This window comes from Rhinolophus sinicus, chromosome 18, assembly GCF_057876585.1.
Source record: "Rhinolophus sinicus isolate RSI-liver-muscle chromosome 18, RSI-T2T, whole genome shotgun sequence".
NCBI lineage: Eukaryota > Metazoa > Chordata > Mammalia > Chiroptera > Rhinolophidae > Rhinolophus > Rhinolophus sinicus.
In genome coordinates, this window is record NC_142518.1 from 79630178 (window position 1) to 79655752 (window position 25575).

Genomic DNA, 25575 nt, shown 5'->3' on the forward strand with positions numbered 1-25575 from the left:
TATTCCATCATGAATACATACCACATCTTTTTTTTCAGTCATCTATCAAAGGACACATTGGTTTGAATTTTTTTTTTAATTTTATTTTATTAAATTTATTGGGGTGACAATTGTTAGTAAAATTACATAGATTTTAGGTGTACAATTCTGTTGTATATCATCTATAAATCCCACTGTGTGTTCACCACCCAGAGTCATTTCTCCTTCCATCACCATATATTTGATCCCCCTTACCCTCGTTTCCCAGACCCCACGCCACTTACCCTCTGGTAACCACTAAACTATTGTCTGTGTCTATCAGTTTTTGTTTCTCATTTGTTTGTCTTATTCTTTTGTTGGTTTTAGTTTATATACCACATATCAGTGAAATCATATGGTCCTCTGCTTTTTCTGTCTGACTTACTTCGCTTAGCATTCTACTCTCAAGATCCATTCATGTTGTCACAAATATTCCTATATCATCTTTTCTTACCGCCGAATAGTATTCCATTGTGTATATATACCACAACTTCTTTATCTATTCATCTATCGAAGGATATTTTGGTTGTCTCCATGTCTTGGCCACCGTAAACAAAGCTGCAACGAACATTGGAGCACATGTGTCTTTATGTATAAATGTTTTCGGATTTTTTGGGTAGATACCCAGGAGAGGGATTGCTGGGTCATATGGTAATTCTATTCGTAATTTTTTGAGGAACCCCACACTGCCTTTCATAATGGCTGCACCAGTCTGCATTCCCACCAACAGTGTATGAGGGTTCCTTTTTCTCCACAGCCTCTCCAACATTTGTTACTATTTGTCTTGTTGATGATAGCCATTCTGAATGGGGTGAGGTGATATCTCATTGGGTTTTTGATTTGCATTTCTCTGATGATTAGTCATGTTGAGCTTTTTTTCATATGTCTATTTGCCATTTGTATGTTCTCTTTGGAGAAATGTCTCTTCAGGTCCTCTGCCCATTTTTCAATTGGGTTGCTTGTTTTTTGGTTTTTGAGATTCATGAGTTCCTTGAATATTTTGGATATTAGCCCCTTATCGGAGGCACTGTTTGCAACAATAGATCCCATTCAGTTGGTTGACTCTTTTTTTTGTCGATGGTTTCTTTTGCTGTGCAGAGGCTTTTAAGTTTCATATAGTCCCATTCATTTATTTTAGCTTTTACTCCCTTTGCCTTTGGAAGAAAATTCATAGAATGCTCTTTGAACCCAAGGTCCATAAGTTTAGTACCCATGTTCCCTTCTATGCAGTTTATTGTGTCAGGTCTCATGCTTAAGTCTTTGATCCAATTTGAATAAATTTTGGTACGTGGTGACAGCAATCCAGTTTCATTCTTTTGCATGTGGCTATCCAATTCTCCTACCACCATTTATTGAAGAGGCTGTCTATTCTCCATTGTACGTTTTTTGCTTCTGTGTCAAAATTTATCTGTGCATATTTATGGGGGTTTATTTCTGCGTTCTCAATTCTATTCCATTGGTCTATGTGTCTGTTTTTCTGCCAATACCATGCTGTTTTGATTATTGTAGCCCTGTAGTACAAGCCAAAGTCAGGGAGTGTGATACATCCAGTATTGTTCCTTTTTTCTTAAGATTGCTTTGGCTATTCAGGGTCTTTTCTGATTCTAAACAAATCTGATGATTTTTGTTCTATTTCTTCAAAAAACACCATTGGGATTTTGATGGGCATTGCATTAAATCTGTATATCGCTTTTGCTAATATGGCCATGTTACCTATGTTGATTCTTCCAATCCATGAGCACGGAATGTCTTTCCATTTCCTTGTGTCTTCTTCAATTTCTTTTAAAAATGTGTTGTAGTTTTCAGCATATAGGTCTTTCACATCCTTGGTTAAGTTTACTCCTAGGTACTTTATTCTTTTAGTTGCAAAAGGAATTTTTTTTTTTCATTTCTTTTTCTGAGATTTTGTTGTTAGTATACAGGAATGCAATGGAGTTTTGTACATTGATTTTGTAGCTGGCCACATTAGTGTGTTTGTTGATTTTTTCTAGTAGCTTTTTGTTGTAGTCTTTAGGGTTTTCTATATACAGAATCATGTCATCTGCAGAGAGTGACAATTTAACTTCTTCATTCCCAATTTGGATGCCTTTTATTTCTTTCTCTTGGCTGATTGCTCTGGCGAGGACTGCCAACACTATGTTGAAAAACAGAGGTCATAGGGGAAAGCCCTGTCGGGTTCCTGAACGTAGAGCTAAGGGCTTCAGGTTTTTACCATTAATTATGAGATTAGCTGAGGGTTTGTCGTATATGGCCTTTTTTATGTTAAGGTATTTTACTTCTATACCAATTTAATTAAGAGTTTTAATCATAAACCAATGTTGTATCTTGTCAAATGCTTTTTCTGCATCAATTGATATAACCATATGATTTTTGTCCTTTATTTTGTTTAAGTGATTATCACGTTTATGGATATGCATATGTTGAACCGTCCATTTGCCCCTGGGACGAACCCCACTTGGTTATCATGAATAATCTTTTTAATGCATTGCTGCACTCAATTTACTAGAATTTTGTTTAGGATTTTTGCATTTGTATTCATCAGAGATATTGGTCTGTAGTTCTCTTTTTTTGTGCTGTCCCTGCCAGGTTTTGGTATCAGGGTAGTGTTGGCCTCATACAATGAGTCAGGGAGTACTGTCTCTTCTTCAGTTTTTTGGAAGAGTTTGAGCAGGATTGGCATTAGATTCTCTTTGAAATTTTGGTAGAATTCACTAGTGAAGCCATCTGGTCCCAGTCTTTTGCTTTTGGGAAGGTTTTGGATGACTGATTCAATTTCGTTACTGGTGATCGGTCTGTTTAGGTTTTCCAGTTCTTCATGGTTCAGGCTAGGAAGGCTATATGTTTCTAAGAAGTTGTCCGTTTCTTCTAGGTTATTGAATTTGTTGGCATATATTCCTTCATAGTATTCTTGGATGATCCTTTGTATTTCTGTGGTGTCTGTGACAACTTCCTCTTTTTCATTTCTGATTTTGTTAATTAGAGTCTTCTCTCTTTTTATCTCAGTGAGTCTAGAAAAGTGTTTGTCAATTTCATTAATCTTTTCAAAGAACCAGCTCTTTGTCACATTAATTTTTTCTATTGTCTTTTTGTTGTCTATTTCATTTAGTGTGCTCTGATTTTTATTATTTTCTTTCTTCTGCTGACCTTGGATTTCACTTTTTCTTCTTTTTCTAGTTCTTTAAGGTGTAACGTGAGGTTATTTGTTTGGATTTTTCTTGTTTCTTGAGATAAGCCTGTAATGATATAAATTTCTCTCTTAAAAATGCTTTCGCTGCTTCGCAAAAATTTTGGTAGGATGTATTTTCATTGTCATTTGTTTCTATGTATCTTTTGATCTCTCCTCTAGTTTCTTCTTTGATCCAGTCCTTCTTTAAAAGTATGTTGTTTAGTCTCCATGTGTTTGTGTTTTTTCCTGCCGTTTTTTTCTGTTGGTGTCCAATTTCAAAGCCTTGTGATCAGAGAATATGCTTGGTATGATTTCAATCTTATTAAATTAGCTGAGGCTGATTTATGTCTCAATATATGGTCTACCATTGTGAATGTTCAATATTCACTACAAAAAAATGTATAGTCTAATGTTTTAGGATAAAGTGCTCTTTATAGGTCAATTATGTCCATTTAATCTAATGTGTCATTCAGGGCGGCTATTTCGTTATTTATTTTCTGTTTGGATGATCTATGCATAGCTGTCAATGATGTATTTAAGTCCCCTGGTATAATTCTGCTTTCATCAATTTCTCCCTTTAGTTCTGTAAGTAGTTGCTTTGTATATTTCGGTGCTCTCTGATTGGGGGCATAAATATTGATGACTGTTATGTCTTCTTGTTGTATAATCACCTTCACCATTGTGAAATGTCCATCTTTGTCTCTTGTTACCTTTTTCACCTTGAAGTCTGTTTCATCTGATATCATTATGGCTACACCTGATTTTCTCTGGGTACCATTTGCTTGGAGTGTCAATTTCCACCCTTTCACTTTGAGTCTATGCTTGTCCTTGTAGCTGAGATGTGTCTCTTGGAGACAGCATATTGTTGGGTTTAGTTTTTTGATCCAATCTGCTACTCTGTGCCTTTTTATTGGTGAATTCAGTCCATTTACATTTAGGTGATTATTGATATGTGAAGATTTCCTGTCATTCTATCTTTAGTTTTCTGGTAAGGCTGTGTCTCCATTGTTTCTTTGCCTTTTTGTTGTTGTCTATTATTTCTGTGTGGTGGTATTCTATGATGTTTCCCTCTGTTTCTTCTTTTATTTCAGTATATATTTCAGTTCTGGATTTATTTTGAGTGGTTACCCTTAAGTTTATGTAAAAGAAAGTTTGATATTTAGAGTATTCCATTTTCTTCAGCACGCTTACTTTCTCCATTCCCATATTCCGGTTCAGGCCTTTACTCTCCCCCTTTTTGGGTTTTGGTTGCCACAAATTGTCCCTGTTGATGGTGGTCGATTAGCCTCCTTTTGTATTTCTTGTAGTGCAGGTCGTGTATTAGAAAATTCCCTCAGCTTCTGTATGTCTGGAAATGTCTTTATTCCTCCTTCATATCTAAAGGATATCTTTGCTGGATATATTAGTCTTGGCTCATGATATCTCTCTTTCAATATTTTGAATATTTGGTTCCACTCCCTCCTGGCCTGTAGAGTTTCTGCTGAATAATCTGATGATAATTTAATGGGCTTTCCTTTGTAAGTTACCGTCTTCTTTTCCCTGGCTGCCTTGAGGATTCTTTCTTTTTTTTTTTTTTTTTTTAAATTAAATTTATTGGGGTGACAATTGTTAGTAAAATTACATAGATTTCAGGTGTACAATTCTGTATTACATCATCTATAAATCCCATTGTGTGTTCACCACCCAGAGTCAGTTCTCCTTCCATCACCATATATTCGATCCCCGTTACCCTCACCTCCCACCCCCCACCCCCCGCCCCCGTTACCCTCTGGCAACCACTAAACTATTGTTTGTGTCTGTGAGTTTCTGTTTCTCATTTGTTTGTCTTGTTCTTTTGTTGTTTTTGGTTTATATACCACATATCAGTGAAATCACATGTTGGAGAGGCTGTGGAGAAAAAGGAACCCTCATACACTCTTGGTGGGAATGCAGACTGGTACAGCCGTTATGGAAGGCAGTGTGGAGGTTTCTCAAAGAATTACGAATAGAATTGCCATATGACCCAGCAATCCCTCTTCTGGGTATCTACCCAAAGAATCTGAAAACATTTAGAGATAAAGACACGTGTGCTCCAATGTTCATTGCAGCTTTGTTTACGGTGGTCAAGACATTGAAACAACCAAAATGTCCTTCGATAGATGAATGGATAAAGAAGTTGTGGTATATTTACACAATGGAATACTATTCGGCAGTAAGAAAAGATGATATAGGAACATTTGTGACAACATGGATGGATCTTGAGAGAGTAATGCTGAGGATTCTTTCTTTGTCGTTGATTTTAGACAGCTTCAGTACAATGTGCCTTGGAGAAGGCCTGTTGGGATTGAGGTAACTAGGTGTTCTATTTGCTTCTTGGATTCGAGGGTCAAGTTCTGTCCACAATTTTTGGAAGTTCTCATCGACAATTTGTTTAAATATATTCTCTGTTCCCTTCTCTCTTTCTTCTCCTTTTGGTATGCCCATTATTCTTATATTGCTCTTTCTGATGGAGTCAGAAAGTTCTGGTAGAGTTCTTTCATTTCTTTTAAGTCTCAAGTCTCTTTCTTCTTCCTTCTCTGTCATTTCCAGGTTTCTATCTTCGATGTCACTGATTCTTTCCTCCATCTGGTCAACTGTACTACCTAAGCTGGTTATTTCATTCTTAATTTCTTCTATTGATTTCTTAATCTCCAGAAATTCTGTTTGGTTCTTTTTTAAAATTTCAATCTCTTTCCTAAAATGCTCATGCTGTTCTTTCTTTGTTTCTGAGTTCATTTAACTGCCTATCTGTGTTTTCTTTTATCTCTTTGAGTTTTTTCAGAACTGCAATCTTGAATTCTCTGTCATTTAAGTCACATATTTATGTATCTTTAAGTGCCATTTCTGGAGATTTTTCACTTTCTTTCTGAGCTATCTTGTTGCCTTGGTTATTCATGGCGATTACTGGTTTACTATTTCTCTTCCTAGACATCTACAGGAGTGACTTCTGCAACAGGTTGATAGAAAGCGGTCTTTCTTTTGTTTACCAGTATTTGTTGGTAGAATGTTTTATTATTTCTCCAACTGCAACTTATTTTACTTCTGCCACACGGTAGTGCTATGTTTTCTCTGCACTATTCCAACTTCTCACACAATGGGGGGTTCCCTGGGAGACGGGCTTCTCCTCTGTTAATAGTTCATCTAGGTCACAGGGCGCAGTGTCCCGGTGGGTATGTGGAGAGCTTTTGATGTTCTAAAGCTCTTCCAGCTCCTGATTCAGAGCCCATATGTTTCAGCAGTTCTGTTTACTCCTGCAGGGATCCGCCCAGATAGGTGGGGTCAGGGGTGGGGTGAGTTGTGAGAAGTGGCCCAGAGCAATGGCGGCGACCACCACCATAGCCGGTCCTGTTTCCACAGCTCTTTCCCCTTTGCTGGAACTAGTTGGGCTGTGAATTTGTTTTTGGGGTCCACAGTTTTCAAAACAGCAAATTTTCTGTTGTTTTGATCTGACACGCTACTGTTTCGCTTCTAGCACCGGGCAGGTGGGGGCGGGGCGAGCTCTGGGAGGGGAGGGAGGGGGCGGCTAGTCTCAGTGCCTAAGGCTCCGTTCTCTGCTTGGCAGTGAGGGCTTAAACCAACGTTTTCAGCCTTTTTCCCTCAGTCTTTTCTCCGAGGTCTCTGCCGTGAGCGTTGGGTTCAGCCATGTTATATGCTGTCCCCTCAGCCCTGTGGAGCCCTGGCAGAGCCCTAGTAGTCCGAGTTCTTCCCTCTCCCGCAGCTGCGGTAGTTCCGGGAAGCAGCGAGCTCGGCGCACTGAGCTGGGTCTGAGTCCTTCGCCCGCGCGGCTCCGTCTCCGGGCACTTTTCCCTTTCCTCCTCCCTCCACTCGCGCAAATCTCCCACCTGTAGGTGATTTCAGTCGGTAGTGGGCCTCTTCGTCTTGCCTGTCTGCTGTGCAGGGAGTCCTTTGTGGAGGTTTTGTTGTTCGATTCTTTGTAAATTCCAGGGGAGGTTTACAGAGGCTCACCTCACGCCGCCATTTTTCCGGAAGCTCCTCCTTTTCTATTCTTAATTGTTTTTTTTTTTTTTCATTATTGAATTATGTGGGTTTTATGTATTTGGTATATTAACCTCTTATTAAATATATGATTTATAAATAATCTCTTTTGTTTTGCAGATTCCTTTTTCATTTTGGTGATTGTTTCTTTTGCTGTATAGTAGCTTTTTCGTTTGATCTAGTCTGACTTGTTGAGTTTTGCTTGTGCTCACTGTGCTTTTGGTGTCAAATATATATATGGTGCCAATTATATATATAATTTCCAAGACCAATGTCAAGGAGTTTATTTCTTATGGTTTTTTCTAGGAATTCAGGTCTATGTTCAAGTCTTTTATCTATTTTGAGTTAATTTTAGTGAGTGATATAAATTTGTGGTCCAATTTTATTCTTCTGCATATGGTTTTCCAGTTTTTCCAGCACTGTTTATTAAAGAAACTATCTTTTTCCCATTGAGTATTCTTAGTTCCTTTGTCAAATATTAGTTAACTCTACATGTGGTGGTTTATTTCTGGGCTCTCTATTCAGTTCCATTGACTTGTAAGTCTATTTAATGCCAGCATCATATTGTTTTGATGGCTTCATAGAATAGTTTGAAATCAGGAAGTGTGATGCCTCCAGGTTGTTTTTTTTTGTTTTTTGTTTTTCCTCAGGATTGCTTTGGCTATTTAGGGTCTTTGTGGTTCCATACACATTTTAGGATTTTTTTTTCTATATCTGTGAACAGTGTCATTGGACTTTTGATAGGGATTGCATTAAATCTGTAGATGGGTTGGGATAGGTTGGCTATTTTAACAATATTAATTCTTCCAAACCGTGAACACAGAATATCTTTCCATTTGCTTGTGTCTTCTTCACTTTCTTAAATTCTTGTAGTTTTCGGTGTACAGATCTTTTACCACCTTGGTTAAATTTATTCCTAAGTGTTTTATTATTTTTTGATGCCATTTAGATTTTTTAGCTAAACTACTCCACACTATTGTTGCTTCAGTATCCATGTTATGTAGCCAAGAGGCCTGCATGACCTTGGATTGACAATAGCCCCTCCTGCAAGCACATGCCCTAGATTATAACCCAAAGAGTACATGCAAGTTACTGCTATGACTCCCACAGTGGCCCTTGCAATAAACTTTCCTCCACACAACCCATGGGTTTCCTTTGTGCACCCCTTAGAAAAGACCCACACGAAGCATACATTGTTGCATGCTTGGTATTTTTGTATTGCTAGTCCCCTGTTCTAGGATGTAGTTATGTTACTTGGAAACAGTTTGATCATTTTGTGTCTTGCTTTTAAGATCTCTTAGGTGGGACCCAAGTAGTTTCTAGTCTGGGGTTAATTATCTCACATTATTGAGGCAAGACACTTTTGTTTCCTCTACCCAGTGCTTTGTAAATATTGATATTTTTACAATATTTAGCTGGTGGGAATAGTCACTACTCCTGGACCTATGTGAATGCTGGGAATTCTTACCTTTAACCCTATGGATGTTGTTTCCAAGGCCATGGTAATTTCCTCACAGGCATGCACCAATACTGAGCTGAACACCTGAAAACAGTGCTCTCTTTTCCACTACTCTGTTCTATAAACTCTAATGGCCTTGATCTACTTAGACTCTTAGCTCTTTATCCTCACCTCAGGTAATCCATTAGGCTCTGACTGAGCTCCCTCTCCCCATGGTCTGAGAACTCTCTCAGTGCAATAAGCTGAAAAAAACATAGGAATCATTGTTTTCTCTCTCTCAGGGATAACTTTATTTTCATTGCCAGATATCCAGTGGCTCAAAAACTATTATTTCGTGTATCTTGTCACTTTTTTTGGTTTCAGATGGAAGGGTAAATCTGGTCCTATTACTCCATTTTCTTTGGAAGCAAATGTCCCGTACATAGTTTAAAAGTAATCCATAATGGGAAAATCTTTGTCATCTCAGAATGTCAGAACTCATTCAATAGTTTGACCCTAAAAGACAGAATTTGATTCCAGAGTCAATGATCCATGTGTATACTGAACACGTGGATCTCATGTTGTCAGCATAGCTAATCTTCTACAGATATGGAATTTATAGACATGCCTTAATGAAACTTCAATAAAGACCAAGTTTTAAGCTTCAGGAGTTTTCAAAGCAAGAAACATTCTAGAAAATGTTTGCAGCTCTTTACCATCTGTCTTTTCAAAAATATCATCCACTCAAAGGGTGGGAGATTTTTCAGTTTTTTCTCTTGACATCTGGTCATATAACTCCATTCTACAAGTAGAAATCAAAATGCAGAATTGAGCCTATTATCTAAATTATTCTACCTTCAATCTTTCTGCACTCCCAGACCTAAATAAAATCCAGAAAAAGATGTGTGAAATACTCATAAATTCAAACCAGAAGTTAAAATAATTGTCTTGCAATTCCTACTAGAATCTTTTTTCCTCAATATATAGTATGTTTCCAGGTGGTTTGGATATATAAAAATAGCTCATGAAGAAGGGCAAAATATATAAGGAGAAATAGTACATGTTCAGTGCTGAAAGTATATTGATTAAAGGATCTCCTGGGGATGCTAAGAATTGGGCAGAGAATAAAGTCACTGAAGCAGAATTTCATAATGGTTGATTATAATTTTGTTCTTAACCAAATTGATCTAAATTGACTGAGAAAAATAGAGAACCTTCCAAATAGCGGCAATGGCATTAATAAAGGCTTGGTGGCAGAAGGGAGCAAGATGTATTAAAGAGAGTGATTTGACTGAAGAGATGGGCTATGTTATAAGGAATGAGAAATACATTTATGGAGAGAATATAAATAGGAGGATAAATGTATTAGGAATTTTACATGTGAGGCTAAGGATTTAAGGATATACGAGTATAACTACATACAGAGGGTGCCAAAAAATATACACATTTTAAAAACGGAAAAAAACTATATTAATATATACCAATAACAAAAGATGAATACAAGACACATTTGACTTCTGCAATTACAAGAGTCCAGATACTTCTGATTACAGCAAACTACTGGTTGCGCAACACTGGCCAAAGTGTTGATATCTCTTAAAATGTGTATACAATTTTTGGCACCCCCAGTATAACTTCAATTTCCATAGTAAAGTGAAGTAGGAAGCTTTACCAACTTCTCTCTGTCTCAAAATAATTGACCCAAAAATCAGGTTTAAAAATAAAACAAAACAACCTTCTGGTTTGGGACAAGGTATCCTAGACTCACCTCTCTCAGCTCCTCCCTACTAAGTACAAGTAAAAAGCTTGGAAATAATAAAATAGATAATCATAGGAGAACTTTGAGGACTAAAATGGGGAAAGCAGACTGCCTAGGGGACCTGATGACTTGAGGGAAAACAGTGACCCAGTATCTCCTGACCACCCATCAGGGGCAGAAGCAAAATGGGGCCTAAAGTTTCCTGATGCTTCAAAGGATAGAAAGCATACCAGGGTCAATTTCTTGAGAGTGGTAGCCCCCCTGGCACTGGAGAGCCAGTAAAACAAAACAAAACAAAACAGGACCTGGGAAGCAGTCTCTGTCTCACTATTACAAACCAGGACCTTGTGGCACCCAGTGGCCCAAAGAAGCACATCTTGCTCCTTTAGGTAACACCAGGAAGAATCAAGAGGGTGCTCTGCCAATACCAGGTAATGTAACAGAGTATTCCACATGTCCTATCAAGCCCAGTGTCTCCTGCTTCCACTTAGGTGCATCATGCTTGACAAAGCATTTTAAAGAAGAATTAATACCACCTTTTACACAATCCCTCTTAGAAAATAGATGTGGATGGAACACTTCCCAACACATTTTATGAGGCCAGTATCACCCTGATAGCAAAAACATACAATGGCAGTACAAAAAAGAAAACTTCAAAACAATACCTGTCATGAACTTAGACTCAAAATGCATCAACAAAATATTAGCAAGATATCCTGTAAAAGTGGTGTTAATTCTTCTTGAACTCTTTGGTAGAACCATCAGTGAAACCATTTAGACTGGAGATTTCTTGAAATCATACCAAGCATATTTTCTAACCACAATGCTTTGAAATTGGAGAGCAACTGCCAAAAGAAAGCAGAAAAAATGACAAGTATGTGTAGACTAAACAACATGCTATTAAAGAATGACTGTGTTAAAGAAGAAATAAAACGAGAGATAAAAAGATGCATAGAAACAAATGAGAATAAAAATAAATCCTATCAAAATTATTGGGATGTGGCAAAAGCAGAATTAAGAAGGAAGTTTATATCACTACAGGTCTATCTCAAGAAACAAGAAAACTCCCAAATAAACAACCAAACATTACATCTTAAAGAACTAGAAAAAGAAGAACAAATGAAACCCAAAATCAGCAGATGGAAGGAAATAATAAAATTAGAGCAGAACTAAATGAAATAGAGAACAAAAAGACAATTGGAAAAACTAATGCACCAAAGAGCTGGTTCTTTGAAAATATTAATAAAATTGGCAAGGTCAGCCGGATGGCTCAGTTGGTTAGAGCGTGAGCTCTCAACAAGAAGGTTGCCAGTTCAATTTCTGCATGGGTTGGTGAGCTGTGTGCCCTGCAACTATAGATTGAAAATGGCGACTGGACTTGGAGCTGAGCTACACCCTCCACAACTAGAATGAAGGACAAGGACTTGGAGCTGATGAGCCCTGGAGAAACACTGTTCCCCAATATTCCCCAATAAAAAAAAATCATTAAAAAATATTTAAAAGTAAAATAAAATTGGCAAAACCATGGCTAAACTCACTAAGGAAAATAGAGAAAAGACACAAAAAAAATCAGAAATGAAAGAGGAAAAGATACCATGGATACGTCAGAAATACAAAGGATCATCCAAGAATACTATGGAGGACTATATACCACAAAATCCAATAACCTAGAAGAAATAGACAAACTCTTAGAAACATGTAGCCTTCCTAGACTGAATCATGAAGAATTGGAAAATCTAAATCGATAGATCAACACTAAGGAAATGGAAACAATCATCCATAACCTCCCAATAAGCAAATGTCTAGGACCAGATGGCTTCACCAGTGAATTCTACCAAATGTTCAAAGATGATTTATAACACTTGTCCTTCTCAAACTGTTGAAAAAATTGAAGAAGAAGCAATACTTCCTAACTCATTTTATGAGGCCAGCATTGCCCTGATACCAAAACCTGGTAAGGATAACAATACAAAAGGAAATATCTTCGATGAATACAGTCGCAAAAATCCTAAACAAAATACTAGCAAACAGAATACAACAATACATTAAAAAAATTATATATCGACTTCCGGAAAAATGGCGGAGTGAGGTGAGCCTCTGTAAAGCTCCCCTGGAATCTACAAAGAATCGAACAACAAAAACTCCACAAAGGACTTCCTGCACAGCAGACAGGCAAGACGAAGAGGCCCACTACCGACTGAAATCACCTACAGGTGGGAGATTCGCGCGAGTGGAGGGAGGAGGAAAGGGAGAAGTGCGCGGAGACGGAGCCGCACGGGCGCAGGACGCAGACCTCGCTCAGTGCACCGAGCTCGCTGCTTCCCGGAACTACCGCAGCTGCGGGAGAGGGAAGAACTCGGACTGCTAGGGCTCCGCTTGTGGCCCACGGGGCTGAGGGGACAGCATATAACACGGCTGAACCCAAGGCTCACGGCAGAGACCTCGGAGAAAAGACTGAGGGAAAAAGGCTGAAAACGGTGGTTTAAGCCGCACTGCCGAGCAGAGAACAGAGCCTTAGGCACTGAGACGAGCCGCCCCTACCTCCCCTCCCAGAGCTCGCCCCGCCCCCACCTGCCCGGTGCTAGAAGCGAAACAGTAGTAGTGTCAGATCAAAACAACAGAAAATTTGCTATTTTGAGAACTGTGTACCGCAGACACAAATTCACAGCCCAACTAGTTCCGGCAAAGGGGAGAGACCTGTGGAAGCAGGACCGGCTGTGGTGGTGGTCGCCGCCATTGCTCTGGGCCACCTCTCACAACTCACCCCGCCCCTGACCCCACCTATCTGGGCGGATCCCTGCAGGAGTAAACAGAACTGCTGAAACATACGGGCTCTGAATCAGGAGCTGGAAGAGCTTTGGAACATCAAAAGCTCTCCGCATACCCCCCGGGACACTGCGCCCTGTGACCTAGACGAACTATAAATAGAGGAGAAGCCCGTCTCCCAGGGAATCCCCCCATTGTGTGAGAAGTTGGAATAGTGCAGAGAAAATAGCACTACCGTGTGGGAGAAGAAAAATAAGTTGCAGTTGGAGAAATAATAAAACATTCTACCAACAAGTACTGGCAAACAAAAGAAAGACCGCTTCCTATCAACCTGTTGCAGAAGTCACTCCTGTAGATGTCTAGGAAGAGAAATAGTAAACCAGTAATCGCCATGAATAACCAAGGCAACAAAATAGCTCAGAAAGAAAGTGAAAAATCTCCAGAGAAGGGACTTAAAGATACAGAAATATGTGACTTAAATGACAGAGAATTCAAGATTGCAGTTCTGAAAAAACTCAACGAGATACAAGAAAACACAGATAGGCAGTTAAATGAACTCAGAAACTCAATCAAAGAACAGCATGAGCATTTTACGAAAGAGATTGAAATTTTTTAAAAAAGAACCAAATAGAATTTCTGGAGATTAAGAACTCAATAGAAGAAATTAAGAATGAAATAACCAGCTTAGGTAGTAGAGTTGACCAGATGGAGGAGAGAGTCAGTGACATCGAAGATAGAAACCTGGAAATGACACAGATAGAAGAAGAAAGAGACTTGAGACTTAAAAGAAATGAAAGAACTCTACAAGAACTTTCTGACTCCATCAGAAAGAGCAATATAAGAATAATGGGCATACCAGAAGGAGAAGAAAGAGAGAAGGGAACAGAGAATATATTCAAACAAATTGTCGATGAGAACTTCCCAAATTTGTGGACAGAACTGGACCCTCGAATCCAAGAAGCAAATAGAACACCTAGTTACCTCAATCCCAACAGGCCTTCTCCAAGGCACATTGTATTGAAGCTGTCTAAAATCAACGACAAAGAAAGAATCCTCAAGGCAGCCAGGGAAAAGAAGACGGTAACATACAAAGGAAAGCCCATTAGATTATCATCAGATTTTTCAGCAGAAACTCTACAAGCCAGGAGGGAGTGGAACCAAATATTCAAAGTATTGAAAGAGAAAAATCATGAGCCAAGAATAATATATCCAGCAAAGATATCCTTTAGATATGAAGGAGGAATAAAGACCTTTCCAGACATACAGAAGCTGAGGGAATTTTCTAATACACGACCTGCACTACAAGAAATACTAAAGGAGGCTATTCCACCACCATCAACAGGGACAATTTGTGGCAACCAAAACTCAAAAAGGGGGAGAGTAAAGGCCTGAACCGGAATATGGGAATGGAGAAAGTAAGCGTGTTGAAGAAAATGGAAAACTCTAAATATCAAACTTTCTTTTACATAAACTTAAGGGTAACCACTCAAAATAAATCCAGAATTGAAATATATCCTGAAATAAAAGAAGAAACAGAGGGAAACATCATAGAATACCACCACACAGAAATAATAGACAACAACAAAAAGGCAAAGAAACAATGGAGACACAGCCTTACCAGAAAACTAAAGATAGAATGACAGGAAATCCTCACATATCAATAATCACCCTAAATGTAAATGGACTGAACTCACCAATAAAAAGGCACAGAGTAGCAGATTGGATCAAAAAACTAAACCCAACCATATGCTGTCTACAAGAGACACATCTCAGCTACAAGGACAAGCATAGACTCAAGGTGAAAGGGTGGAAATTGACACTCCAAGCAAATGGTACCCAGAGAAAATCAGGTGTAGCCATAATGATATCAGATGAAACAGACTTCAAGGTGAAAAAGATAACAAGAGATAAAGATGGACATTTCATAATGGTGAAGGGGACTGTACAACAAGAAGACATAACAGTCATCAATATTTATGCCCCCAATCAGCGAGCACCGAAATACACCAAGCAACTACTAACAGAACTAAAGGGAGAAATTGACCAAAACACAATTATACTAGGGGACTTAAATACATCATTGACAGCTATGGATAGATCATCCAAACAGAAAATAAATAACGAAATAGTAGCCCTAAATGACACATTAGATGAAATGGACATAATTGACATTTATAGAGCACTTCATCCTAAAACATCAGACTATACATTCTTTTCTAGTGTACACGGAACATTCTCAAGGATAGACCATATATTGGGACATAAAATCAGTCTCAACAAATTTAAGAAGATTGAAATCATACCATGCATATTCTCTTATCACAAGGCTTTGAAATTGGATATCAACTGTAAAAAGAAAGCGGGAAAAAACACAAATACATGGAGATTAAACAACATACTTTTAAAGAAGGACTGGGTCAAAGAAGAAATTAGAGAAGAGATCAAAAGATACATAGAAACAAATGACAATGAAAATACATCCTACCAAAATTTTTGGGATGCAGCGAAAGCAGTTTTAAGAGGGAAATTTATCTCATTACAGGCCTATCTCAAGAAACAAGAAAACTCTCAAATAAATAACCTCATGTTACACCTTAAAGAACTAGAAAAAGAAGAACAAGTAAAACCCAAGGTCAGCAGAAGAAAGGAAATAATAAAAATTAGAGCAGAACTAAATGAAATAGAGAACAAAAAGACAATAGAAAAAATTAATGTGACAAAGAGCTGGTTCTTTGAAAAGATTAACAAAATTGACAAACCCTTGGCTAGACTTACTAAGATAAAAAGAGAGAAGACACTGATTAACAAAATCAGAAACGTAAAAGGGGAATTTATCACGGACACCACAGAAATACAAAGGATCATCCAAGAATACTATGAAGGACTATATGCCACCAAATTCAACAACCTAGAAGAAATGGACAAGTTCTTAGAAACATATAGCCTTCCAAGGCTGAACCATGAAGAACTGGAAAATCTAAACAGACCGATCACCAGTAACGAAATTGAATCAGTCATCCAAAACCTTCCCAAAAGCAAAAGTCCGGGACCAGATGGCTTCACTAGTGAATTCTACCAAACCTTCAAAGAGGATCTAATACCAATTCTGCACAAACTCTTCCAAAAAATTGAAGAAGAGACAGTACTCCCTAACTCATTCTATGAGGCCACCATACCCTGATACCAAAACCTGGTAAGGACAGCACAAAAAAAGAAAACTACAGACCAATATCTCTAATGAATACCGATGCAAATATCCTAAATATAATTCTAGCAAATCGAATACAACAATGCATTAAAAAGATTATTCATCACGACCAAGTGGGGTTCATCCCCGGGGCACAAGGATGGTTCAACATACGAAAATCCATCAATGTGATACATCACATAAACAAAATAAAGGACAAAAATCATATGATTATATCAATTGATGCAGAAAAAGCATTTGACAAGATACAACATCCATTTATGATTAAAACACTTAATAAAATGGGTATAGAAGGAAAATACCTTAACATAATAAAGGCCATATATGACAAGCCCTCTGCTAATCTCATAATTAATGGGGAAAAACTGAAGCCCTTTGCTCTACGTTCAGGAACACGACAGGGCTGTCCCCTATCACCTCTGCTTTTCAACATAGTGTTGGAAGTCCTTGCCAGAGCAATCAGGCAAGAGAAAGAAATAAAAGGCATCCAAATTGGGAATGAAGAAGTTAAATTATCACTCTTTGCAGATGACATCATGCTATATATAGAAAACCCTAAAGACTCCACCAAAAAGCTATTAGAAACAATCAACGAATACAGTAAAGTTGCTGGCTACAAAATCAACGCACGAAAGTCCATTGCCTTCCTATATACTAACAATGAAATCTCAGAAAAAGAAATACAAAAAACAATTCCTTTTGCAATTGCAGCAAAAAGAATAAAATACCTAGGAATAAACTTAACCAAGGATGTGAAAGACCTATATGCTGAAAACTATAAGACATTTTTGAAAGAAATTGAAGAAGACACAAAGAAATGGAAAGACATTCCATGCTCATGGATTGGAAGAATCAACATAGTTAAAATGGCCATATTACCCAAAGCAATATACAGATTCAATGCAATCCCCATCAAAATCCCAATGGTATATTTTAAAGAAATAGAACAAAAAATCATCAGATTTGTTTGGAACCACAAAAGACCCCGAATAGCCAAAGCAATCCTAAGAAAAAAGAACTATAATGGAGGTATCACACTTCCTGACTTCGGCCTGTACTACAGGGCCACAATAATCAAAACAGCATGGTATTGGCAGAAAAACAGACACATAGACCAATGGAATAGAATTGAGAACCCAGAAATAAAACCACATAAATATGGACAGATAATTTTTGACAAAGAAGCTAAAAACATACAATGGAGCAAAGACAGCCTCTTCAATAAATGGTGCTGGGAGAATTGGATAGCCACGTGCAAAAGAATGAAACTGGACTGCTATTTGTCACCATGTACCAAAGTCAATTCAAAATGGATCAAAGACTTAAGCATAAGACCTGACACAATAAACTGCATAGAAGAAAACATAGGTACTAAACTTATGGACCTTGGGTTCAAAGAGCATTGTATGAACTTGACTCCAAAGGCATTGGAAGTAAAAGCTAAAATAAACGAATGGGACTATATGAAACTTAAAAGCTTCTGCACAGCGAAAGAAACCATTGACAAAATAAAGAGGCCACCAACTGAATGGGAGAAGATTTTTGCAAACAGTGCCTCCGATAAGGGGCTAGTATCCAGAATATACAAGGAACTGATGCAACTCAACAACAAAAAAACAAACAACCCAATTGAAAAATGGGCAGAGGACTTGAAGAGACATTTCTCCAAAGAGGACATACAAATGGCAAATAAACATATGAAAAAATGCTCAACATCACTAATCATCAGAGAAATGCAAATCAAAACCACAATGAGATATCACCTCACCCCAGTCAGAATGGCTATCATCAACAAGACAAATAGAAACAAATTTTGGAGAGGCTGTGGAGAAAAAGGAACCCTCATACACTGTTGGTGGGAATGCAGACTGGTGCAGCCGTTATGGAAGGCAGTGTGGAGGTTCCTCAAAGAATTACGAATAGAATTGCCGTATGACCCAGCAATCCCTCTCCTGGGTATCTACCCAAAAAATCTGAAAACATTTAGAGATAAAGACACGTGTGCGCCAATGTTCATTGCAGCTTTGTTTACAGTGGCCAAGCCATGGAAACAACCAAAATGTCCTTCGATAGATGAATGGATAAAGAAGTTGTTGTACATATACACAATGGAATACTATTCGGCAGTGAGAAAAGATGATATAGGAACATTTGTGACAACATGGATGGATCTTGAGAGAGTAATGCTGAGCGAAACAAGTCAGACAGAAAAAGCAGAGAACCATGTGATTTCACTGATATGTGGTATATAAACCAAAAACAACAAAAGAACAAGACAAACAAATGAGAAACAGAAACTCATAGACACGGACAATAGTTTAGTGGTTGCCAGAGGGTAAGGGGGGTGGGGGGGGGAGGTGAGGGTAAGGGGGATCGAATATATGGTGATGGAAGAAGTGACTCTGGGTGATGAACACACAATGGGATTTATAGATGATGTAATACAGAATTGTACACCTGAAACCTATGTAATTTTACTAACAATTGTCACCCCAATAAATTTAATAAAAAAAAAAATTAAAAAAAATGGGCAGAGGACATGAAGAGACGTTTTTCTAAGAAGGACGTGCAGATAGCAGACAGACATATGAAGAAAAGCTCAACCTCAATAACCATCAGAGTAATGCAAATAAAAAACACAATGTGATACCACCTCACCCCAGTCTAAATGGCTGTCATCAATAAATCAACAAACAACAAGTGCTGCCATGGATGTGGAGAAAAGGGAACACTTGTGCACTGTTGGTGGGATTGCAGATTGGTGCACCCACTATGGAAAACAATATGGAGGTATCTCAAAAATCTGAAAATGGAACTACCTTATTCCACTCCTATGTATCTATCTGGAGAAATCCAAAACTCTCATTCAAGAAACTTTATGCACTCCTATGTTTATTGCAGCTCTATACACAATAGCCAAGACCTGGAAACAACCGAAATGACCATGGGTATATGCCTGGATTAAGAAACGGTGGTACATTTATACAATGGAGCAGCCATAAAGAAGAACGAAATCTTACCATTTGCAACAACATGGATGGGCCTAGAGAACATTATGTTAAGCGAAATAAGTCAGACAGAGAAAGACAAATACCATATGATCTCACTTATATGTGGAATCTGAAGAAAAGAATAAGTAAATGAACTAATCATAAACAGTTTGGAGACATAGAGGAAAAACTGATGGTTGCTAGATGGGAGGGGGTTGGGGACAAGGGGGAAAGGGAGGGGATTAGGGAACAGTCAGTAACCACAAGATGGCCACGGGGTTTTGAAAATTAATTTGTGGAATGTAATCTATAATTTAAAGATTTTGTAGGGTGTCCAATGGACACTTGTCCCATTTGAGAGACCACTTTATGCATGATGTAGGTGCCTGATCACTGCACTGTACACCTGAAGCTGAAGCTGAACAATAATGCATGCCAACTATAATTTTATATATATATATATATATATATATATATATATATATATATAATATACATATACATATACATATACATATACATATACATATACATATACATATACATATACATACATACATACATACATATATATATACAAGAAGTGGAGTACAGCATTAGGAATAGAGACAGTGGAAATGTAATGGCTCTGTGCAATGATGTCAGAGGGATAGTGGATGGGGTAGGGGGGTTCACACAGTGTGAGTGATATAAATGATAAACATCTAAGTATCACTTTGTCTTGTGCACCCGAAACTAACAACAACAACAACAAAAAACAGTACAGAGGATTTTATGGCTAGAAGTATTACTGGAAGTGCAAAAATCAACAAGCCTAAGCAGGAATAGGACTGATAAGGAGATACAAAAGCACAAAATGCAAGACAAGAAGTAAGAGTCAGTTTACATAAGATATTTAGAATACGCTTGATCAGTATTATTTAAGAGGGATTATAAGGATGAGGAAGCTTTACTCAAGAATGTTGGTAAGGCAGTGCAGCCTAGTAGTTAATACTTGCCAGGGCTAGACTCATGATTCACAATTTACTAAATGTGAAACCTGGGACAAATTACTTGTCTCTCTGAGCCTGCATTTTCTCATCTGTAAGGTGAGTAATGATAAAAGTTACAACTTAACAGGTTATTGTGAGTCTAAATGAGGAAATATGTAGCCATTTAGCATGATGCTTACATATAGAAACCAAGAAATATTCGTTGCTATTATTATAATTCTGGCCACATCTTTATATGTCCTCAGTACATATATTGAGCATCTACTGAATTGTTTTTGCAGTTCTCCAAGTGTTTTTGTTTTTTCTTACTGTTTTTTAAGGTCATCATGCAATACTTCTCCACCAAAATCACTATATAAAAGATCTCTTTTCCTGAGCATAACCTTTCAATTTGCATGTCCAACTGTTTCTACTATGGCCATTTTATAGGCAAAGAAACTGAGGCTCAGGAAACTCTGTAAGTTGTCCAAAGACATACAGATGACATATGGTGGAACTGTGTAGGTAATTGTTACCTGATATGAAAACAAATGGAGCAAAGTATGGAATTCAAATTATTTAAAGCTTTAAAATTTTATGATCAGATAAGCAGAAAAAGAAGCACATCTATAAAAGGGTAAAATGTCAAATTTGACTCAGAAAAATATATTGACTGTTTTCTTAACAGCCTGTATTCAGCAGCCCTGAAGGTTCCTTAAGAGTTTGTTAGCAATGGTGGTGAAATGCCTTATAAATTAGGAAAACTGTGAATCTTTAAGAAGATAGAAGGAATCTCTTAAGACTGGAAAAATATTGGCTAGCTGAATTAGTTCACCTCGGATGCTATTAGTACAAAAATTTTTTAGTTAGAGAATGGGGTACCATGGTTGGGCTTATCAGTAATAACTGAGGAATTATTTTTTCACATTATACATACGAAAGAATTTGGGGGATGTAGCAGTTTAAAATATTTCTCAATATGCAACTTAGATGTGCAAAAGAATTTTTATGTTTCTGTAATTGATACTTGTTTCCAACTTGAAGCTTTGTTTTGCCCCATGGTGTCATACTTAATCTTATTAATTCAAGGTAGACTCAGATAATCCAGAGTTTTCTCCTCTATTCCATGGTAAATTCATATTTGTGGATTGTCTCCCTTTTCCTTTAAAGATGCATTTTATTACCCTAATTTCTTTGAACATTTGTCTTTTAAAAATCAAAAGCCAGAAATTTTGAGATTCATAGACCTAATGTAAGTTGCTACTTCTCTATGAATCCCAAAAGCCTATTTTGAAATCTACTCTGAAACTCAGAAGCTGAGAATTGACTCTTTTCTTTCTCTTTAAATTTGTCATAACTATACCCTGAAGGCAGCGAGTATAGAATGATACTTTTGCATGAATGGGATAGAGTAGGAATGGCAAAAAAATAACAAAAAGTATATTATGTCATATTTTTAAAAATTACCAAAAAATAAAAATATTTGTCTCAGATCTTTCCAACCAATGTGTCCAAGATGTAAACTTGAACTAGAAGATCACAATCTTCCCTTATCTAGAGCTTCCCAACTAGTATAACATATTGATGTGTTCCAAATACATTACAGATGTACCAAGATATTGCACTCTTCAGCTAGGGTGGCCTGTGGTCATTAGCCACTTGTAGACTTCTGCACAGAAAAAGAAAAGTTGTTAAATAATATAAATCCTAAATACATCACACTATATTTCCCCTTTTGTTTATGGACTATTACAGGAAGATTTAATTATATAACTTTTAATTTGAGGAGTTCCAACAAAGTCTACCCTAAAATGTAAAGTGAAATTGCTCTTGGAAAAATATCGGTTTGATGAGAAGATAGATTTCAGTCTATTTTAGACTACATTTGTTAGTTTCTGACTACATTTCAGCACAATCATTACTCAGAGAGAAATTACTTTTATTTTTTAGAAAAGGCAAACTAAATTTTAAATTAGCATCGAAATTCTGCCCATAATTACCCAATCTATATCGAAGAAGATGACATCAAGTGTGCAAAGATTAACAGAATTTCAGTTACAAAATTTGGAGGGAAAAAATTTCAATGATGTATAAAAATATTGACAAATTTAAGCTAGAATTAGGTCTACGAATTTAATTGCATATTTACCTTAAAAGGATGAACTACTAGATATCAGCAGAAATACTGTTAAAACTGTTTGTTTGCTCAAAGTTGTTCATAATAATGAAATAAAGATTGGTAGTCTGTAAGGTAAATTTCACAAAACGAAATCACTGCCTTCTGATTTAACTTTGAGGTGTAATATAGGGCAAAACCCAAGTATCATACTTTCTATTTCTGTCCAGAAATACAAATAAAAGTCAGAATCAACACAAGTAATAAAGAAATAAACAAATGGCTATTTATGACTCAGGTTCCAGAATATAGGATACTGTTACATAATTCTCCTACAGTAAATTTCCATTTTTCTTTTCTGGACTAGCAGACTAATAGAAATGCAAATTTCCAAAATTTTAGGTAATTTAGTAAGTAATTTTTATTTTGGAACCAGATATTACGGTGTGAAAAGGTGTAAAACTCAAATGTTTTATTTGTTATTTAGAAAAGAAAGAAAAAGGGAGCATACTCTGATGCTCCATCCTGGATCCATTTTCTGATCACCCACTCAGGTCCAGTGCTTCCAAATTATCAATCCACCCCACTCGGCCTCACCCCAACTCTTAACTCCTTTTGCATCAAGACTCTGGTTTTCTGTCAATTAATCCTAATTTTCCAGAAAACTCTGATTTTCTGATTTCATGTTGACTCTAAGCCACTTTAAGTAAAAGGAAATGCTGTAATGGTTAAAATAATTAAAAGATGAGAGTTAGATTACTTGTTTCATGGAAGATGCATTTCAAAGGCTCTGCAAATACATGGGAAGAAAGGCCTATATTTTTAAACGTGGATTCCTTAACGACTTGTTATAGTATAATCTTGCTTTGATTACTACAGGACAGAAAGGTGAGCGAAGGCCATAAAATATGCATTTTTTGGGGGCGGGGGAGATAATGGCACTTGAAGATTTCTTGGGAGATGGCCCAGGCATTTTTCTATCTATAAGGACTGTCAGTATTAGCACATCACAGTTATTTAAAAAGGATGGGGTCTCTTGCTTATCATTGAGTTTGGCAGAAACACATTTGTATATTCCTCCCTTGTAATCACACAGTACTTTAATTAAGGACAACGAGTGAGCCCACAGAGCAGAATTAATGATAATTTTATTAAGATTCTATGACAAAAATAAATAGAGCTTCACAAACTAGCTTTACTAGATTATTAAACACTCCCTTTACCCATGCATTACTTTGGATATCTCTGAAATGTATGAAAAAAAGTTTTCTGTGGTGCCTTACTAGGCTGTAAGGAATGAGTACTTTTAGATATATTACAATAATCTCTACTAAAATTTGCCATATTTCATTAACATTAACTGAATGTTACAACTGGATCTTAAAAGAAGATTGCCAATTTTAATTTTTTGAGCCCCTCTGAAATTTTGAATGTTCTGTATCAGTTTGTCTTTTGGAGTTGCTATCTTTGGAATTCTTCCTCTCCCCACTTATTCTGTCTGGAGCTGGGGATGTAGGATGTAACTGATACTTTCAGATCACTTTTTCTGGCTTGGCTTCATTTCTTTATCTACCTCTTTCTGAAGCTCTAATGCGAATAATCTATCTTGTTCTTCTTGTTTACGCCTTTCAAAAAGTAGATGTTCCAAGTGTAACAGCTTTGGGGTGAAGGGGTCTTCTGTTTCCTCTTGGCCTGAGGAAGATTTGGGGAATGTGTTCCCTCTTTTTGCAGAAAAGCATGGATCCACAACTGTTTCAAACAAAGATTCCTGTTTTTTTCTTTTGGAAATATCTTCATTACTTATCATTAGGTGAGACTCTTCATTTCCGATCTGTGTCATATCTGACTTAGTGCACCCACTCTCTGTTTTGCCAAAAGTCTTAACTGCAGATTCTCTGGAATAGGGAACTCTGGCTTTAGGTCCCTCATGACTTATGACACATGACTCTTTGTCATGCTTGCTTGGTTTCATTTTGACTTTTCCTTCAAAGCATCTTTCTGTATCATCTGTACATAACTGAGGCATAGGTGACTCTATCGAAAACTTTGTTCCTTGTTTCTGAAGTTCAAGGCATATTTGAGAAGAAAGTGTTGGCATATCTTCTTCAATTTCTCTGTCTCTCCACCTAGGGCTCTTTACATAACTACTGTCAGTTTCCTTAGACATGGAGTTTTTCTTGCCTACTTGTTCTTCAGATTGTGATGCTGGCTCAAACTGAGATTTAGGTGACAAATACTCCTGAATATCTCCAGTATCTATTTCTTTGTTCTTTCTTTTCTTTTGTGACTTGGTTGTGACTGAATCAGATTTTCTGGAACTCCCAGGAGAAGCCAAGACACTGTTAATACTAATGCTTATCTTTCTTGCCAGTTCTTCATCACTTTTGAGTTGTTCTTCTATGTCTCTTCTCCTTTTCTCTTCCTGTCTTTTTTCCTCTTCTTCCTCCTCTGCCAATAATTTCTGTATGTATTCTTCACTGGCTTTGTTTTCTTTTTCCTCATTGGCTCGTCGCTCTGACTCCACTTTCCTTAGCTCCTCTTCATATTCTCTTCTCAATTCCTCCGGTTCACTTAACTGATGAAGTGGCTGAAAGTCATCAATGGATTCTTCTGATTCTTGCCCAGAGATTCTAAGTTTACATTCCTTTGGATAGTGTTTTTGAATTTTCTGCCACAGTTCCATATTGACAAGAGAATTTCTTGGGGTATGGTACCGGGCCCATGAAGAGATCCGGCGGCGACAGAAAGGACAGCATAAATTTGACTTTTCAATAATCGACTGGAAGCATGCCTTACAGACCGTGTGATTACAAGGCAGTGTTACCGGCTCAACCAGGATTTCCACACAGATCTTGCACTGGATTTCAGACAAAGAAGGGATGATGTCCTTAGGTACAGCCATTCTACTATGCTATCAAGGCATATTCAACATCAACACCTGGAAGAGAAAGAATAGTATTTCCAGTCCAAGTTCGGAGACAGCAAATTAACAGTTTTGTGTTTAAATATTACACCCAGCAGTATACCAGAATTCAGTGATTGGGAGCATCAAATACATTGCTCTGTGGGCAAGGTAAACAGTACTACTCTGGAAGGAGGTATATTTATCTAAGTTTAGGATAAATGTCT

At 37.4% G+C, this 25575-nt stretch overlaps 1 pseudogene; it reads right to left on the reverse strand.

Moving 5' to 3' along the window:
* Positions 1 to 23676: 23676 nt before the first annotated feature.
* LOC109436890 (E3 ubiquitin-protein ligase RNF168 pseudogene) lies at positions 23677 to 25348 on the reverse strand (annotated as a pseudogene).
* Between the last annotated feature and the right edge of the window lie 227 nt (positions 25349 to 25575).